Source organism: Canis aureus, chromosome 12 (assembly GCF_053574225.1).
Source record: "Canis aureus isolate CA01 chromosome 12, VMU_Caureus_v.1.0, whole genome shotgun sequence".
Taxonomy (NCBI): domain Eukaryota; kingdom Metazoa; phylum Chordata; class Mammalia; order Carnivora; family Canidae; genus Canis; species Canis aureus.
In genome coordinates this window covers 24,162,732-24,183,298 of record NC_135622.1, presented here as the reverse complement: position 1 = coordinate 24,183,298, position 20,567 = coordinate 24,162,732, and the positions used below count along the sequence as shown (strand labels likewise).

Genomic DNA, 20,567 nt, shown 5'->3' with positions numbered 1-20,567 from the left:
AATAATACTTTACTTGTTTTATGTATGCATAAATTATATCACGTTTACAAAGTGCACAGTTGGTGATTAAAAATGATCCCTCCTTTGCCTTTTCCTATTAGCCATGAACATAACAGCTCTAAGAAGATTCTTATATTACCACAGCATTAGGCTTCGAGCAGATGTAACTGATGATGGGTAAGTTTTGATAGGGGATGGCCAGAATTATTCTGGGGCCAAGGGAGAGCTTTCTGACAGAGCTACCTGAGTTGCTATGGTACAAGATTCTAATCAACATTAGGCAGGATTAGAACTCCCAATTGCATCCAGGAGGGTGTTTATTTTGACCTGTTGCTGTGATAGTCTAATTCAGTCATTTTAGCATGGGAGCATTTTGATATAATCTGAAATATAAACCACTCAACTTTCACCTGTTACAAATTGTCAGTCAGCAGGGGAAACCAGCATCTGGAGTGAACATCAGGGGGTGTTTGAACAGTGGGGTGTGTGGTAAGAGTGAAGGTGAGACTCCAGCATGGGGTAAGGACCAGAGATAGCTCTTGCACATTTTTTCTTTTTTTAATAATAAGGAAAAATCTTGTCATTATTTTTTATCTTGGATACTGAAACACCCAAATCACCTTGTCAAATGAATCATGCCAAAATGTCCTCTTTCAAGTGCAATCTCAGTGCTGAATAAGCATAGCATATATCCTGCTTTGGAAAAAGACAGTCATTTAGGAGATGTGCAGTCTTTTAGAACTTCAGGAAATCATCAGGGAAAATGCAAGGACTTAAGATCCTTCAGAGGAACTTAGAGCAATCAGCATGCTGCACACCCACCATGTGCGCTGATAGTGTTTTCGAGCTTTTGAATTTGGGCATCGACACGTGCTGTGGTCTAGGGTGGGGTTGGCCATGGGTGATTTTACTCCTCATAAATGACTGTTGTGAAGAATTGCTCCCTTCTTCCTCATTTACTGCGACCATCTCCATGCTGTATATGAGTTCAGTGAAGCAATAATGCACTAACGATGCCTTTCAGAGCTGTGTAAATCCTTTCCTTGATAAACTAGGAGCCTGTGGATGAGATAAATGCTGGAGAAGTGCGGAAGCTATCCAGAATCCTAAAGAAAAAGACTGATATGGGTCATAATAGGCACGTAGAGAAATTCCACTCAGAAGAGTATTTTTTAGGCCTCAGAGTTTTGTGTCATATTACGCTTTACTGTTTAAAAACATTTTGTCTGGCAATGCCTAAAAATTTAAGAGGAAAGAAAAAGAATCAGATAAATGTGACTGTATATCTTATCTTTGTTACAAGGCAGTGGTGATTCTCTTTGTGTCAGCTTTGCTGTCCCTAAATAGGGATTTAAGGGGTAAAGTGAGGTAGCCATCATTCAAAGAAATATGGTATATTTTTAAAATTACTGATACATGACACTACACTTATGGAGTTATATCTGAGAAAGCAGTGAAGAGAAGATTTTGAAAAAGAAATACGTTAAACTGTCAGCTCTTACTTATAAGCGTTACAAATAGTTCCTGGATCAGATATATCAATGCCAGGGTCCTGTATCATAATTGTGAGGTGTAAATAAGACATTATGGTAGCAAAAAGTCATGTGACTTTTATGTAGAGAAATAAAAATGACCGATTGTCTACTATAAATTGGGGTGCGGGTATCATGTGAGGCAAATGTTAGGCCAAGAAATAAAATATGTGTAATATACGGCCATAATTTTCTAAGGTTTAAATCTCTCCATAAGGAAGTTGATCTTAAGTGAAACTGTGGATTGAATCTTGAATCCTTAAATTAACTATATGAATTTGCTGAATTTAAAAATGAACTCAAAATGCATACTTTCATCCCAACAGAAATAAAACCTATTTTTCTTTTCTTTTCTTTTTTCTTTTCTTTTCTTTTCTTTTCTTTTTTCTTTTCTTTTCTTTTCTTTCTTTTTTCTTTTTTTCTTTCTTTTCTTTTCTTTTCTTTTCTTTTCTTTTCTTTTCTTTTCTTTTCTTTCTTTTCTTTTCTTCTTTTCTTTTCTTTCTTTTCTTTTCTTTCCAACCAGGGAACCAGTTTGAACTGGATCAAGACTTAAATGTATTCAAAGTCCAAAGGTGTAAACAAAGATATGCCTGGGTCAAATAAAAATCCACTTTATCACCTCTTAAGAGGGTCAAACCATCAAAGTATTCTTATGAACAGATATCATTATTGGACAATAGGACAGGAAGAAGCAAGCCCCATCCCCTCCCTTTTATACATTCGACTCTGGTATACCTTGCAGCTTTAGATTTTTCATTCAGTCACATGGCACATTTTTCATTGTAAATATTTGCTTAATATATGACAGATTTCTCATTTCTCTAATATTTGATTTCATCTTGGGCTTTCTTGTTGGTTTTAATTGAAAGTTTCTTCAAGGAAATATGTTGGACTCCCAAGTCTAGATTCATCCATTCATGGAGGACACAGCTTGCTTGTGCCCTGAAATGCTGTGTTTATTGATTGACATGCTGAGGATTTAGACAGGTGTTCTTGCAGAGCGAGGATGCAGAAAGATAGTGGAAGAGAGAAATCTGGAAGCTGATAACGTGCCTCTCTTTACAAATGTTCACATGTGTTGAAGAAATTGATGACAAGCTCAGATTTTTTTTTTTTTTTTTTAGTATGACTGATGTTCAGTTTAGTTTAGATAGAAGAAGAGCCATCTACTGTCTCTGATTAATCACCAAGGTGACTTGCAGTGAAAAACAGTCTCTGAGAAATTGCTGAGATTGAGAGAATGACAACAGGAGAGACACTTGAATGTCTTCAAAACCACTTTCCAAGCATTCAGACCTTGTCAGAGCCTGCCCTGGTTTTACACTGGGTGAACACTTCTTAGTACTTTCTCTCTCCCCAGCTAACATTCCCACATTTATTTACAGGCTACTTGGTGCTTACATTGGTGTGCCCAGGGTTTGGTATTTGGTGCTACATTATTTTTGTTTTATCTTCCCTTCAAATGCATTGAATTGAATTGAAAAATACTGCCATTAAGACACAGGCACGCACAGGAAAGGAAGGAGCAGGTCTGGCACCGTGAGGCAGGAATTGGGTTTGCTCTGCCCTGGGGCTGGGTGTACCCGCAGAAGCGAGATCCAGCTTCTCCCAAAGGGGGTGGGAGCAGAAATGAAGAACATCTGAAATAAAGACTATGAACATTTTTTTAAAAAGGATTTTATTTATTTGAGAGAGAGGGAGAAAGAGAGAGAGAGCGAGCATGAGCAGGTGAGGGGGGTGAGGGCAGTGGGAGGAGCAGAGGGAGAGAGAGAAGCAGGCTCCTACTGAGCAGGAGCCTCACTAGGGCTCGATCCCAGGGTCCTGGGATCATGACCTGAGCTGAAGGCAGATGCTTAAGTGACTGAGCCACCCAGGTGCCCAAGACTATGAAAAGTTTTTAAAACTCCTGGATAAAAGATGCTTAATAAATCTACCACCTTAATTTTGTTTCTATTGGTTTCACTTTCATTTTGTTTTGTGTTTGGTGTGAATATCCCTAACATGTGTGGCTATTTTGATCAAATACTAAAGCTACCCTTTTGGACAAAGGACAGAGTCATGCTTACTCATCATTTTTCTTCCCCTGGTTATGTACCTTGGAATCAGAATGCTGGGCTGATGTGACCATGGGCTTAACCTAATGGCAAACTCTCATGGGCTGTGTTAGAGAGAAATTTGTATTTTGTTATCTTCGTGTTTCCTTGGAAGGAGATGTGTCCTTCCTCCCTGCAGGATGGCGGTGGCATTGGGGTGACCAGTGTGGCTCTCCCTGAGGCATCTTTACTCAGGCCTCTGCTGGGGAGGAGGAATGACTTATTTCATTGGTGAGATTGGTGAAAGGCTAATTTCTGTTGGACCTTATCACCTAGGCAACAAGGCTCAGCATTGAAAAGACAAGTGCCCATCACTTCTGCTCTTGGAGTCTCCATTTTAATGATTAAGCTTGTGAATGGGCTGTACCTTGCACTTTGGACTTTCGTTTAGAAGGTTGATGCTTTGATCTCCATCTTGTCAGTAGTCTTCATGTTTGTGTCTTTACCCTACTATAAGGAAGAGGAGGGGAGTAATTGGTCTTCTCAGTGCATCCTCTGACCAGGTGCTGGCCCAATGGCTGCCTAGGGCTTCCCACTGTTGAGACCTTTCCAGGACTGACCTGCTGTGGCTCCTCAACCATGCTGATTATCAGAATCATTTGGGATGCCCGTCAAGGATACATATTCTTTGTACCAACTCCAGAGCTAAAGAATCAACCCTTCATGGAGTAGGGTACAAAATTCCCTATTTCGAACAAGTTCTGCAGGTAAGTGTGGTGATTGGCCAAGTTTGAGAAGCATCTCCTGAGACTTTCCCCAATATCCTCCTCCATAATGAAAACTTCGCTTTATCTTGTCATATTCTTTCAGGTTGCTATTTAGGAACTGCTCAATGATTCAGGTAGGAACAATTGGCTTAATATATGACAGTTCCAAAAGAGGGTATCTGTGTGTGTCAACAAAGACCTTCTGTAAACAATGCTAGAACTGAAAGAGGGATGCCATTCCAGGCTCTGTATCAGCCTGAGGCAGTGTACAGGGGTAGCGGTGATAGGAGCCCTCCGAGCATTGTGCAAATCACATCTTGCAGGCCAAAGCTTCCTGTAGAACCCACACAGGCCCTCAGCGTGTATTTCAGGGTGACAGTCTTTTCTGTCCATGCTGCTGGACTTGGAATGAGAGAGTAGATGAAATGTAAATCCAAGCACATTTGGGAATGAGCAGTTCGTTCTTTTGAATAGATTGGCATGGAGTAGAAGATGCAGGTGACAGGCCAGGAGCTGGTGACATTCATAAATTATCAGATCCTAAAATTCACATTCTAACAGGATTATTTTAAAGAAGCTTAGCTCTCTTTGGGCGCATAATGTCTTATTCTTTCATCTTAAGCATTCATGTTTGATAAGAACGATCCCTCATGTAAATTCATTTATTGTAATTCAATCCTTCGTAAATTCCCTTGATATGGAGCTACAGAATGTTACTTTTCTTTTTCCTCTTGAGAAAGGTGCTAAAAATGCAATACTGCCTTATGGTATATGAATTCATCCAAAATCCTTGCAACAAATTCTATTGCCTTTTAGAAGCTCTGCCCCTCTCTAACTTGTTTTTCGTCTGCCAAATTATTGTCCACTTTTGAGATTTTATACGTATCTTTAAATTGTATACATATATATTAACTATATACATATACATATGTGAATTGGATTCAACCAAAGTTCTCCAATTGCTCAGTTTACTCCCTTCTCCTTTCCTGAGTAGTCTACCTTTCACTACTTTGATGCTTTTCAGCAATTTTGTTCCTCTCCACGGGATCGAATGCACCTTCAGAGTGACCATTCTAGTTAACCCCATGCCCCTGCCAACCAGAATCACAGTATTGGCAGGGCTGCCAAGAGATGATTGATGTGAGAATTGGTCACTGAACTTCCTGATGCTGACCTTAAGGCTATAAAGGTGTATTGTTTGTCTTTCTCTGGCAATCACAAGCTAAAATTAACATGATATGCCAGGTAGTATTAGTCTTGTGAGTATTTAGTTTATCGATTGAGTTAGTAGACGTCTGCCAGGCATTAAGAGTCTAAGAAAGAAGGGTTCTGGGTGCTTTGCTTTGCTGCAGATGAAGAAGCAGAGGGATTTAATCTGCATGTGAAGTAGTTCTTTCTGTTCTGTTGCACGATCAATGGGATTCGGTGTTCTACTTTGTAGATGGTTTATGCCTGGCAAATGGAGCTGCTCAGCCTTGGAGCCAGTGATGCTGTGTCTTACCAGTGATATGTCTGTAGGACATAGGTTTATTGAAATAGTAGTTGCTATGGGACAGTGAGTGAAGAATTCGGCTGCAAGAAGCAAGCAGAGCAGGAGGCCCTGTGTTTGCTCTGACCTCTGCAGTCTGATTTAGGACCAACGGAAAAATGCTTTGGTGTTCCAAATCCTAACCTCAGAAATTAATTTCTTTGAGATAATATACTTTACTTCCAGGAATTCTATGTGAACATGTTAAGTGTTTATGCTCCCTATGGTGTCAAGTTGTTATTTTTAGCCCTCTGAAATGCATCCTGATCACTCCCCAGGTACTAACAGCATTCTGAGAGCTGAGCCCAAAGATCAGGAAGTCTGAGAGCAGGTTAGAGTGGGATGCCACTGCTTACTTTCTCCTAAGAAAGGCACCTTGGTCCTTTGGCACAGTTGGCAGTAAGTTGCAATGGGCAGTGAGAGTAGTTGCCTGGTATTCAACCCAATAAGCAGATGCTTAAAATGGAGTCCTGAAACGTCTAAAGTCTGTGCTTGACTAATTGTTTTACAAGTCATTTTCTTGGTTCTTGAGAACCCTGTGCTCTCCTCTAATGCTTCCTAGGAAGGGAGTCCCATGGGAAGGCCCTCCTATCCTGGCTGCTTAGACTCATGTTTCTCCTGATGCAACTTCACTCAGGGATTTTTCATAGAGTTTTGGATGTCACAATAAATTGCTGTCTGCCCATCCTTACTTAGGAATATGATTTAAATTTTAAAATATTTATACTCTTTTTTACATTGAGCATAAATACCTTTGATGCTGCTCCTTAAATCATAATCATTTTTAAGTAAAGGGAAAGATTAGCCAAAGAGATTGACTTTTAGGATGGACAGCTTACTGGTTTCTAAGGAAAAATGTATTTGTCAAACTACGTAAACATAGCCAGGAGGTATTAGTGACTAACACACTCCTTTACTTTCTACTGTCTTGTTTGTGGAAAGGGATGTGAGCCTTGCTCTTAGGCATGTGGGACAACGCATGGGGCAGTTTTCCACTTATTCTGAACCCCAGATCCTACTTTCAAAGTCCTTGGGTAATTGTATGCCTTGCCATTATGCTTAATTTTTTTTTTTTAAGATTTTATTTATGTATTCATGAGAGACACACAGAGAGACAGAGGCAGAGACACAGGTAGAGGGAGAAGCAGGTTCCATGCAGGGAACCCAATGCAGGACTCGATCCGGGGACTCCAGGAACACACCCTGGGCTGAAGGCAGGCGCTAAACCACTAAGCCACCCAGGCATCCCTGTGCTTAATGTTTTGTAATTTCATCCTTATAATTTCTATGAAAGGCAATCAGGGATTTTATCTTTCTTTTTATAAGTCGCACTGTAAACAGGAATAATGGGTCTTTTCCAGAGAAGGAAACAGAACACAGATATATGGATTTATACGTGTGTGTGTGTGTGTGTGTGTGTGTGTAGTCAATTCTATGCTATACTATAAAAAAGGTAAAGGAGATGGAGAGGAGCAACACAGAGACTACAAATAGACAGTTTTGATATACATCTGAGAATGGCAAAGGCTCTAAAGACTGAAAATGTTTATATTCACAGTACATTATAAGAAACTGATAAAGTGGCTCCTACCCAGGACAAGTCAATTTTATTTGAAATTAAATTCTCTATAGTCTGCACCTTGAGTTTATAAAACACAGCCATGTAGACTTTTGCAAATAAAATCATAACAAATTCTCCAAAGCAGAAATTATAAGCTTAGAATCATTAATATTACCCTGTATGTTAACTAACTGGGACTTAAATAAAAACTAAAAAAGAGAAAAAACATAAAATGCATTAACATTTGAAATAAAGGGGATCTTTGTCAATTCACCTAAAACAAAACAATACAAAACAAAAGTTTCTGAACATCATATGATTTAAAGAGAAGTTAAGATGGAATTTATGCATTGCTTAATACAAAAGGGGAGTAAGGACCTTATATATAGAAACCTATGAAATCAAGTTGAATGTTACTCAAAGAAAAATTCATAGATTTTAATTCATTTATTAGAAACAAAGATTGAAAATCAGTGAGCTAAGTGGCACCTGGGTAGCTCAGTTGATTAAGCATATCTGCCTTTGGCTCAGATCATGATCCCCGGGTTCTAGGATCCAGTCCCCTCTCACCCTCTCTTTCTGCCCCTCCCCCTGTACATGCTCTCTCTCTCTTTCACTCTCTGTTTCAAATAAATAAATAAAATCTTTTTTTAAAAAAAGAAGAAAATAAGTGAGCTAAGATTTCAACTGAAGAAACTAAAAGAGGATAACAAAGTAAATCAAAAGAATCCAGAGGGAAATATTAATGCAGACAAAAGAAATCAGTATAGACAAATGCAGACATCACCAGAATAGAAAATAAAATGTAGAAAATGCTTAGTCCAAATAGAAACTTTTTCTTAGAAATAATGAATGAAATTGTTAAAACTCTGCCAATGTGATCAAGCCAAAAACAATAAACGAATGACAAAAAAAATTAAGAACAAAGAAAGAGGATTTACCTGAAGCTAAAGAAGACATTAAAAATATAGAAGGGCAGGATTTACTTTGGTATGAGAGCATGTGGAGCTCCATAATCACATTCCTCAGGAACAAAAACAAAGCCAGGGAAAACTTTTTTTTTTTTTTTTAAGTTTAATGTCTCTGTGCATAACCCTACAGGCAAATAACAAATGAAGAAATAGTTTATTCAAAAAAAATCTACTAAAACTTTATAAGGACTGTGAGAGTCTATGGCATTTGAACAATGGCCCTCTCCCTCATCAACCATACCCCAGCTCAGCTTGAGGAAAGCTCTGTCTTGGATGGTGGTAGCCCAGAAGATGGGGCATGCTCTTCCTTCAGCTTTCAATAAAAGCTTACCTGTCTCACTGAAAACGGTAAACAATGACTATTTCTCATTCCCTCTAACTCCAAATTGAAGAGGTCAAGATCCAGTTGAATGTGGTCTAGAAGTCAAGGGCTTGTTTTCTCCATCTAGCCCCTAACCATGGGATGGAGGCTGTATCCCCCGTGTAAAGAAATGACACCAGTTGGCCTCTCCAACCCACAGAAACAAGCAAAAAGAATGAGAAAAGGTGAATATAAAGGTATATAACAAAATATAAATATATAATTATTCTTCTTTCTTTTCTCAATGTCTCAGATATGAAATTGTATAAAGTAAGAATTATAACAATATATTGATGGGTTTGTAATGTACATAGATACAATATGCAGAACAAGAATAGCACAAGAAAGGATAGAAGGGAATAGAGTTATATAGGAGTAAGATTTTTATCTCATTGGAATTAAGTTAGTATAAATCTGAAGTCATTTGGTAAGTTAAAAGGACTGTGATAAGCCCTGGAACAGCCATTAAAAAAATGACTTGAAAAAAATCATTCAGGGAATTAAAATATTCCACAAGAACATACTCACTTGAGAAAGGATACAGTAAAGGAGAAAGGAAGGAGCAAAAAAAAAAAAAAAAAAAATGACCTAAGTAAGATACATAGAAAACAAAAAGTAAAATGTCAGCTATAAATCCAATTATGTCAATAATAACAATAAATATGGAGGAATTAAACAATATACTCGTAATGCAGAGATTACTAGCATGGATAAATAAAAATGATCCAACCATATGCTATCCACAACAGAAACACTTTAGATTCAGATATAAATAGATTTAAAGCAAAAGGATGGAAGAGAATGTATCATACAAGCAACAATTGTAAGTAAACTAGAGTGCCTATACTAATATCAGACAAAATAGAGTTTAAAATAAACAATGTTTTTAGAGATAAAGAGGAGCATCTTATAATGATAAAAGTTTCAAGCTATCAGAAAATTATAATTATCATAAACATATATGCACCTAACAAAATATGTGAAGCAAAAGCTGATTGGATTGAGTGAAGAAGTAGAGAATTTAACAATTAGAGTCAGAGATTTCAATACTTTACTTCAATAATGAATAGAAAACAAGGCAGAAGTAGAAAGCCTGGCAACACTATATACAAGGTAGTCGATATCTCTAGTAGAGCACTCCACTCAGCCATATTAAAGTGCCTTTTATCTCAAGCACACATGGAACATTCTCTAGGATGGACCAACTGCTACACAATAAAACAAGTGCCAATATACTTAAAACGATTGTTATCATACAAAGTATGTTCTCTGATCACAATGGATTGAAATTTGAAATCATTAACAGAAAAAGACCAGGGAAATTCACAAATATGCGGAAATGAACACACTATTAAATAACCAATGGGTCAACAAAGAAATGGCAAGTTGAATTAGAGAACGTTTGAAATGAAAGCACACGAAGACACAACACACCAAAACTTATGGGCTACAGCTAAATAAAATGGTGCTTAAAGGAAAATTTATAATGATACACATCTATATTGGAAAAGAAGAAAGATCTAAAACCAATAACCTAAACTTCCTTTTTAAGAAAGTAGACAAAGAAGAGAAAATAAAACTCAAGTAAGCAGGAGAAAGAAAACAATGATGATCACAACAGAAATAAATGAAATGGAGAATAGAAAAAACAATAGACAATATTAGCTTAGCCAGAAGTTGGCTTTTCAAAAAGAAGAATAAAAGACACAGATCTTTAGCTAGGCTGACCTAGACAAAAGTGAGAACAATCAAATTAGTAAAATAAAAAGTTAAAGAGGGAACACTACTGCCAAACTTACTGAAGTATGAAGAATGATAAGGGAGTGCTGTAAACAGCTGTATGCCAATGATTTGATGACTCCGACATAATGGACACGTTCCTAGAGAGAAAGATACTACCTAACTTGGCCAGTGAGAAATAGAGAGTCTGCATCTAGAAAAAGATTGAAATAATAATAAAGGCTTTCTAGAAAAGAAAAACCTGGGACTGGATGACTTCACTGGTAAGAGCTCCCAAACATGTAAAGAAGAGTTAATACCAATTCTTCACAAACTCTACCAAAAAGTAGAAGAGGAGGAAACACTTTGACTCATTCCATGAAGCTAGTATTACCCTGATATCGAAATCAAACAAAAACACTGAAAGGAAACAAGAAGGCAATATATCTTATGCAGACAAACATAAAAATCCTCAACAAAATACTAGCAACCGAGATTATGAGCCATGACCAAGTGGTCTAGAATATAGTCCGTGCTGGAGAAACAATAGACTATTGACCAAGAGTTTTATATCTAGTAAAACTATTGCTCACAAATGAATAAGAAATTGGTATTTTGATATTAAAAAAACTTAGAGAATTCTTCAAGGGCTGACCTGCCTTACAAAAAATACTAAAGGAAATCTCAGGCTGAAATGAAAAAAAAAAAAAAAAACTAGAGGGTAGCTTGAATCCATATGAAGAGATAAGCAGTACGTGGTGTCATCCCCAGCTGCATTCAGATCCCAGGTCAATCATTTTTGACGATGACAGTCACACAATGACTTACCCTCTCTCACCTATCCCTTCATGGACAAAGAATGGTTAATCACACATGCAAACATGGAAATCAACACAGGTAAAGCTCCTGGCAAAATGCTTGGCACATGGTAGGTGTCCAGGAACAAGTGGCTGTGTCTTGCATTTGTTTTTCCATCCTCATGGTGTTTGTTAGCGAGGGTATTTTTCTCCAAGTTCTTGACTTTTCTCTTCTTCCTGAAGGGCAGGAAAGCTTTCCAGCCCCTGGGCATGTAACGTTTAATTTATTTATTCCAGAGCCGAGGAGATCTTTGGAGGATTGCGCTCTAGGCAGTGCCACTGGGGTCCTTCTTTGTCCTTTGCATGAGACAGGTACTCACAGCTGCTGCACCACCCTGCCCCCCAGCCCAGCTGGTGTCAGCCAGAGGCCAGAGGCCAAGAAGCTGCAGCTGCTGTAGTTGATCGCTGCTCCCCCCACTCAGTAGGAGTGGCCTCAGGACTCTCCTGGGGAGAGTGGTGGGGCTGGCAGTTACTACTGCAACCAGTTGGGGGGAGGGGGTCAGCTCCATGGCTGTTTCTCTACCTGTTCTTCAATCCTGCTTGCCCTATGCATGTCCTCCTCGACGGCCCCAGCTCCATGTATCAGCACTGGTCATCCTGGTCATCCTGAATCAGAAGACAACCTGCTCATGGTGTGTACTTTTGGGTCCCTTGAAATTTTGCCTCTGTGATGCTGAAGATAGATGGGTCTATTTGGACATTGCCTTTAAAAAACTCATCTCTTCTTGACAAACCATGAGAGACTCCTAACTGGGAAGCAAACACAGAATTGCAGAAGGGGAAAGGGGTGGGGGGATGGGGTAACTGGGTGACGGACATTAAGGAGGGTGCTTGATGGGATGAGGGCTCGGTGTTATACCATATGTTGGCAAATTGAATTTAAATAAAATATTAAAAAAAACTTCATCTCTTCTCTATCCATACCCTACTGTTTCTTTCACAATAAAATTTTTGTAAATATTTAATGTCTGAGGGGGTTCACACATGGCTGTGAGTTATCTGATCTCATTCTGGCTGGAGCCGAGATTGTGCAAGAATTCCAGGGTGCTTTGGCCTCTCACTGGCCAGAGAATATGAGTTGGACCAACAGCATGGAAAGACTCCGGCTGTAACTGTCAGCCGCTCCAGGACCTGTTAGAAAAACTCGTGTGTATGGAGCATCTGTCTGGAGATAAGGAAATGGGGTTTGGTATTTCCTTTCTGTGCCAATGTCCTTCAAATTAACCTATGCAAAGTAAGAGAACAGACCCCTCTGAAAAATCTTGTTATGTCGCACATTATTTACTCTGCCATTTTCATATTGTTTTCATGCTCCTCACAGGCCGTGAGTTACTCAAGGTTAGGCGCTTCCCTTCCTCTGTGTCTGCAGATGCATCTTCAGATCTACCTGAAAGCAAAAGCTCTGTTTTTTTGCTGGACTGCTAAAAGGTTCTAATGAAAGCAGTGGTTTGCTTTGCTAAAAGTGAAGTTGAAAACCTTTTCATTTTAGTAATGGTTGTAGGTGATAGGAGGGCTTTTCTGCTTTATTGGATCTTACCTAGCAAAACTGGCAGCGGAAACTCTCAGAGCTGTTATTCTGAACCTCACTTTGCCACGTTCAGGCCTCAGGAGGGAGCCGAGGCCGGAGTAAGCAGGGCTGGCAGAGAGAAGACTTGAGTCACTGCTTTGGCATCCAGTGCCCAAGGCAACCATCAATATTTTATCACTGAGCTCAGACACGGCAGTAGATTCTTCCTGGGGGGGTGCTCCAGGCAGGCACTACCTGCTGATGGGAAATGGCAGTGGAGATGAAGTCCGTTTGCCAGTTTACGTGGACTGAGTCCCAGATGTCCTCTAAATCTCCCTTTTTGACTAACCTCTTACTATCCACTCACATTTCTCCTTTTGCCTAATAAATAGGGACCTCTCCAAATCTGAGCGTAGTCAGCGGACCCTTTCCCTTAAGATTCTTTTGGTGTTATTATTAACACTTAAAGTGTTACTAATGATTTAATGAGCATTTGTTCAATTATATTTTGCACTGGTTGAGTTCAATAAACCTGGTCTTGCAGTAGACGCGAAGTTTATTTTTTCCTCGAGAAAGTACTTGCACTCAAAAAATGCCACTCGCCCATCTCTAGGAGATACTGCTTCTTTGCCCTCAAAACCTCTTCTTTCTCCCCAACTATCTATACCCCACGTATTCTACAAGACCTAGAACATTCAGGCCTCACCATCCTTTCTGAATTTCTCTCACTACCCCAGCTGTCATGGCTCTCAGTTCTTTCTCCAAAGGGAACCTGGAGGACCATGCTTAGTTGACCTCTTTGGGGGAAAAATATGTAGATTAAAAGCTGGTAGAATCTCTGGTAGTGCTGGAGATAGTACTTGGCATATAGTGGGCTTCTAGTCAATGTCTGCGAAGTGACTGGACAGGTATGTATAGAGATTTACAGTTTATCGAATTTTCTTTCACACACATTGTTTTCCTATTAAATCCTCAAAATGTTTCTGCAGGCAATTATCATTCCAGAAGAGAATTCTGAAGCTCAGAAAGATTGTGTAACTGTTTTGGAGATGCACAGCCAAGTAAGAGGCAGAATTGAGACTCAAACCTTCCAACTCTAAACTCTCATTCCTCCTCCCGCCTCCCTAATGTCCTGGTACTTTCTGGTTATGAGCCATTAAGCTGTGACATGTCATTCACTGCTAGATTCTGGGTTCACGTGGTCTGTACATCTAGATTATAAACTCCTCAAGGGTAAGTTAAATATCTTACTTTTATTCTCCTTGCACCTCTTCTCTCATTATTGTAATAGGTTGGCAATTCTAAAAGCATGCATTGGATATTGTCTGATCACTGGATGCCACAAATCACTGTAAGATTAATTTTTTTAGACTTGCTTTGCCAAAAAACTGATTTGTCTAATGAGGTCATTAAAAAGAAGCATGAAATATATTCAAAAGAGTATGGAATTTTATGCTGCGATGGCAGTATCTGAGCTGCCTGAGCACATATAAAAAACCATTAAAGAAGCTGGTGTGCTTATTAAATCTTACAAAAAATTTTCCTTTAGTCATTGTAATTGAAAAGACTTCAATATAACACTTGCCTGCCAAGAATCACAGATGATCTAGTGGGACAGAGTCTAATAATAAATTCTGGCACTTAGAGATAGGTCCTAATTCTGTAAAGGTCTCTTGCCCCCTTTTCTGAATAAGAATTTTCCCAGCAAAGGAACAATGGTCAGGTAAACCTAATATGTCCCCTTGAACTCATCTGCATTATGCAAATATATAAATATGTATTCTAAAGTAAAATTAATGCTACCTTCTGGGTTATACAACAATTTCTCTGATATCTAATGCTACCAGTTAGCTAACTTCTGGTTGTGATATGGCCCAATTTTGTTCTGTAATATATGGTCTGAAATCATATTCTCATTCAGCAAGAGCTGAGGGCAAAACCATCCCATGGTTAGTCATTATAAGATCTTATGTTCAGCCAAAATCTTACTACTTGTGACTTTAAATCTTTTTATTATATTTTCTTGCTGGAGAAAACGAAAGAAATTCTTTCAAATCTATAACGAATCAATGAATATAAATGCAATTTAGGGAGGCTTTCATGGTTGCCTGTGATGTAGAAGCCATCAGGCTAGGGACAGAGGTACAAGGGTGAGGGACAGGCATTATCCCTTCAAATAGCTTAGAAGTGGGTATGGAGTTAAGACAAATATGTTTTTAAGGTAAATTCTGCAAGAGATGTTTAACCACAGGGCAGTAAACAGGAAGGAGAGATTATAGCTGGCTTAAACAATTAGGATAGGCTTCATGAAGGTAGAATTCAGACTGAGTCTTAAATGTGAAATTGGATTTTGAATGACAAGGGAACATCATGGGTGAAGTTAGCAGTGAAAAATCCAGTTTCCCCAATCTCAGTATATGCAAAACAATAGTGGAAAATAATTGGAAATGTAGATGGAGTGATTGGGTGTGTGGGGTCATGATCAACGAGGACTTTGAATCTTTTTGTGTAGACTGTGAGATCTTCTATTGGAAGATTTTTAACCAAGGTACTTCCAGGTGTTAGAAGTCTGGGAGAGATCATAAAATCTGGTTTAAGAGGGACAATTAGAGCCCTAAGGGTGCATAAATTTGGGATATGATTGTATACTTTCAAATACTGAAAGACAGTTTTCATGTCTGGCCAACAATCAACTTTTGATCCTATGTGAGTATTCTCTGTTGGCTTCCCAAGTTTATCCTCTACCCTTTCCCACCTGCTTAACCCCACATAAACTGACATATATGGACTGATGTTAGTGGGTATGCTTGCTCTTTGATTTCTGGCATTGTCAATGGAGGGTACTGGGTGGAATTCTGGGGCAAGGTGCTAGTGGTCATGGCATTATTCCCCTGGCTCCTCCATGCCATGGCATGGTGCAGATTGGCAGTGGCCAGGCTCCTTTAGCTACAGGACTCACAGGGTTTTGGTAAGACCTTCGCCCCACCTTCAGTTCTAGGGGAGTGGCCTCTGTGGAGGGTTACCTCCCTTGTTGGTTCCCTTACTTCTTTAGATTTTCCTCAGTTGTCCATTTTGAGTGTGTCACATGTTTCCTGAGGGTACCTTTAACTGTTTGTCATTTATCTTGGTTTTAATAGTGACTAAGCTGGGCCAATTTTCCAACTTTCCTCAAAATGAGAAGCCAGAATTGCACATAGGGCTTCAAAAGTGGTTTAATCACTGAAGAAGAGAGCGGGGTCTCACTCTCATTAGCCTTTAAGCCAGGTTTCTATTAAGGCACAATTAATTTCTTCTTAGAGGAATTGTTTACAGCTAGATTAACATAATATTGTTTACCCAACACTGACCTGTGAAAATAGCTGTGTTCACAAAAAGTCTCTGTTGTAGTACAGTTTATTATAATCGGTTTTCTCTGATTTACCACAAAGCCAAGTTTGTCCTAAAAAACCCAAGTTGGACTTGGAGATGGGTGACACATGTATAATACAGGGTTGGTTCCACTGGGAAACTCATCCCCATTGCCAGGACAGCCAGGGCCCCTTGAGATGCATTCATGGGGACTTATAGAAGAGTTCGTCTTCATTGTCACCTCTGAATTTTCAAATGTTTCAAAAGAAGCTTTTTTTTTTCTTTTCTGTTTTGTTTAACTTACATCTTATTACCTCCATGAGGCAGAGAAGGATATTTCCACAGATGTAAATTTCACCTTCTCTGACTTTGCTTCTCCCTCCATCTTGTCCTTGATGCTTCAAATGAAAGCTCTTTTCCCTAGGAGCTGAAATTTCCCCACTTCTCTGAAGGCTTGCTTCTCTGAAGGACCAGGAATGTGTTCTACAATCCTTTTGATGTCCCCCATCACTTGGAATGGAAGAGGCCCTTAGTTTTTCTGGACTGGTGAAAGGATAACAAAGTGGTTTCTTGGATAAAAAACAATTTGAAAATGGGAACTCACATATGCCTTGCTCAGTTAATTGAAGAATTATAAATAAAGTCTTTTAATTTAAGAACTGGAAATATTTCTATTTATATTTCTGTGTGACATTTCTTAGTTGGCTCTTACTGGTCCTTCAGAGCTTATCTCCAGAATATGCCTGGCCTTAATGCATATATTGTGCCTTGACTTCAACTGAGCTAGGATTGGATGTCACTCCTCAGCATACTTAGACCACCTTGGTCACAAGACTTTATACTGCTGAGTTGGTCTCAAGTAGCTTCCATTCCAACCCCCCACCCTCTTTTTTAAAGATTTTATTTATTCATGAGAGACACAGAGAGAGAAAGGCAGTCATAAGCAGAGGGAGAAGCAGGCTCCGCAGGGAGCCCAATATAGGATTCCATACCAGGACCTCCGGATCATGACCTCAGCCAAAGGCAGACACTCAACCATTGAGCCACCCAGACATCCCCATTTTTTCCCCTTTTAAATGATAAACTTCTTGAGGGTATGCACCATCTCCTTTTAACTTTCCTGATATACTTGATGCTAAGCACAGAGCCTGACACATGATAGGTATATAACAAGAGCTTATTGAAAGCAAGAATGAACACAAATGAAGATAAAAACCATTATATGGGCTTCTCTATTTAGGATCTGAGTTTTAGTGTATACAAGAATAGCTGAGAAAAAGCTTTCCAAAAAAATAAAAATAAAATAAATAGAAGAGCATACTCTTGTACTCTGCCCTTCTGTGTCCCTTCTCCCCAGGAGAGATTCTGTTTCATCAAGACTGGGGTAAAGCTCCAGAATGTAAATGTTTGAGAACACACACTAGTGGTTATGGCAGAGGCAAAAGATAAGAATCATTGATCTGATTTCTCCTGGGAGCAAGAGGGGTGCTAGGGAATTTTGCCTCTGGAATTCACTGAAAACTGCAGGAAACTTGAAGCTTCAGATGCCTTGCTTTACTCTGTTTTGTTACAAGTCAGTGTTTGGGAATCAAGAGAACACTTTACTCTTCCCAGTTTGAAATTAATGGTTTTGTGAAGACCTGATGGATTGGCTGAATGGCTTTGCATTACGAACACACTGAAACAAACCATGGTAAGAATTAAAGAACGTTTTGGTGAAAATTTAAAATTCTTAAAAGATTACCCAGGATATCAGGAGCTTTCAGGTTGAGATTTTCCATTTTTTCTGGGAAAGTTAAAATTTCCCCCTTAACTGGCTGCTCTCAGTGAATTCTTGCCTTTGTGAAGAATTTGCTTGGTCAAGTGACCTACCTCTCTCCACATTATTAATTTTCTCATTTTCGGATTCTTTCCAACAGCAAAGATGCTAAAATATCTCATATCTCTTTTTCAAAAAATTATAGTCTCCACTTAACCCTCCAGCTAATATTCTATTTTTCTGCTCTCATTTATAGCCAAACTTTATGGTAGAAACTTGAAGAACACTATCTGGACTGATGGGGACACATTTAGCACTGCAGTCATAAACAAAAGAAACGGGTTTTGGAAAGGGCTCAAAGAAGGGATAAGAGTATGATTTATGTAGGCTAGCAGAGCAGCAGTCTAAAAATACTTATTGGACTCACTCAGGGCCTAGAAGTGAGAGTGGTAGACAAATCTAGCCATCAGTTGAAGAGCACAGACTGAAGGGAGACAGGCAAGGAGGACAGTGAATCTGTACTTTTTTTCTAACAGCTTTTCTGTGAAGAGAAGAAAAGATGAAGACACATGCTCAGAGGAACATCAACTTGAAAATTATGTGGCATTATGGAATCTGGGTGAAGATTGGGCCATTGGATTATTTGGAACAGAAGGGTGAGATTACTTAATTAAAATTGGTTGCACTTGACTGTGTGAACTGCACTCTTGTCCTCAGACTCATCAGCTGATTTTCTGATTTTTATGGTCTAGGAGTTGGAAGAGGGATCACGTATACCCCAGAGAGATTCTCATCTTATGGTACCGGAATAACATTGAGCAACACTAAGTACCTGGTGTTGTCAAGTTCAGAGGGACCTCCATGTGAGATACCGAATTGTCATGGTTGACAAAGGGATGTTGAACATCAGTAACGCCTGAGGTCAATTCTGTCCAGTGCATTCTCCTTCCAATGTGACTACAATACAAGAAATACCATCATTAGAGCTGATTCCAAGAACATGATGTTAACATATTGAATTGTATTAGCTTAGATTTGGAAGAGTTCCTGTAGTGAAGTTAAACCTGTGATCCAGTTTAGAAAACTATTTCACTATCATTATATAAAACCTTAGTTTGAACCTGCCTATGAGATGCTTACTCATTTCCAATTCATTTTTCTTCACGAGGAGAACTAATTGCCATCTGAGTTAACTAGAGCACCTTGCTGTCACTTAACCAAGGGGAGGGTCCTCAGAGAATGTCTCAGATTCAATTGCTGGTTTCACCTCAAGCTAATTATTCCTGTTACCTCTTTAACTTACAGGTACTTTTCTGGGAAATGGATACACTGATCATACTTATCTCATCGAGCCTATGTAAATATATATACATCCACATACATCCACTCATAGGCATTTCTTTCTCTGTCCATCTTTTTTTCTTTCTCTCTAAAGAACCATAAAATCATACTTAAGGCATACTTCCATGGCAGAAACTGTTCTACGTATTTCCCATAAATAAACTCATTTAATTTTCAAGACAGATCTGTGTGTTTAGGTAGCTTCACATATGAAGAAACAGGCACACAAAAGTTAAGTAACTCACTCAGCTGGGATTTGAAGTCAGGCAAAGTAGCTACTGAGTCTGTACTCAATCCTCATGCCACCTTTCCAAGGTAATGCATGTAAAATTCTGTGACATTGGGCCTGCCACAGTTTTTTTCCTTTGCACTACTATTATTACTTTAGTCTCACGTTAAACTCTTGTTATGGTTCAGAGTATCTCCCAAAGTGGGAGAAATAAGATCGCCGAAGCTGAGAGACTAGGAGAGGATGATTCTCACTCCCCAGGATACAAACAGTAGTGTGTTTTGGCAATAACCTCTGTCTGCTTCTCCAGCATTTATTTGAGTTTTGTTAAATGTGATTATATGACACACCCCCTAGGGAGAAACTAATTTCCTGGGGTTCTCAGTACAGCATCTAGTATAGCACACACACTTGACAGTTTACTTCCAAAGTGATTATCACACTTGTGTTAATCTATCAGCCAGCAAATGACCCCCAAAGATTCACGGAGACTGAACAATGTGGTGCTAGATCAATATCATATTTCACTTTGTCGGCAATGGATGTCTGGGATAGCTGAGTGGGATGAGAGTTAAATGAACTATCGGATTATTGAGCGGGTTCCCTCTGGAGTCATCCCAGGATTCATCAGATATTAACTAGAAGCCGAATTTTTGTTGACCATGGACCCAGAAGGAGATAAAAAGTCTTTTATTTGATAGCTGATAAAGTATAACTTATGGTCCATGTTGTGATTAATGAGAAGTTTTCCTAGTGATAAAGAAAAGAGCCCTTCTATATTGGGGTAGTAATTGCTTATATGTTGATAGCCCCCTCTAATTCTCTAAGCTTTTGAATGCATTATATTTCCATGAATATTCCCTTTCACCTTGTATACCTTCACTTCTTATTCTTCTCAGCACTTTTGGAGGAAAAATTAGTTTTCCTGGATAATTTTTCTCCCCTTTTTGCTTTGGCACTGGATTGTGAAGATCAGTTATTTAACAAACATTTCTGTACTATTTTCTCTGGGTTCTGTGGTAAGCAGAGTCAAAAGCACATTACCTATCATCAC

The 20,567-nt window shown here is 39.0% G+C and overlaps 1 long non-coding RNA gene across 1 annotated transcript; it reads left to right on the top strand.

Annotated features, from left to right (window-relative positions):
- The first annotated feature begins 291 nt into the window (after positions 1–291).
- Positions 292–19,058, top strand: LOC144324645 (uncharacterized). Its single transcript, XR_013390080.1, has 3 exons — positions 292–519; positions 18,480–18,599; positions 18,696–19,058. It is a non-coding gene; the product is annotated as an uncharacterized LOC144324645 (long non-coding RNA).
- The last annotated feature ends 1,509 nt before the right edge of the window (positions 19,059–20,567 follow it).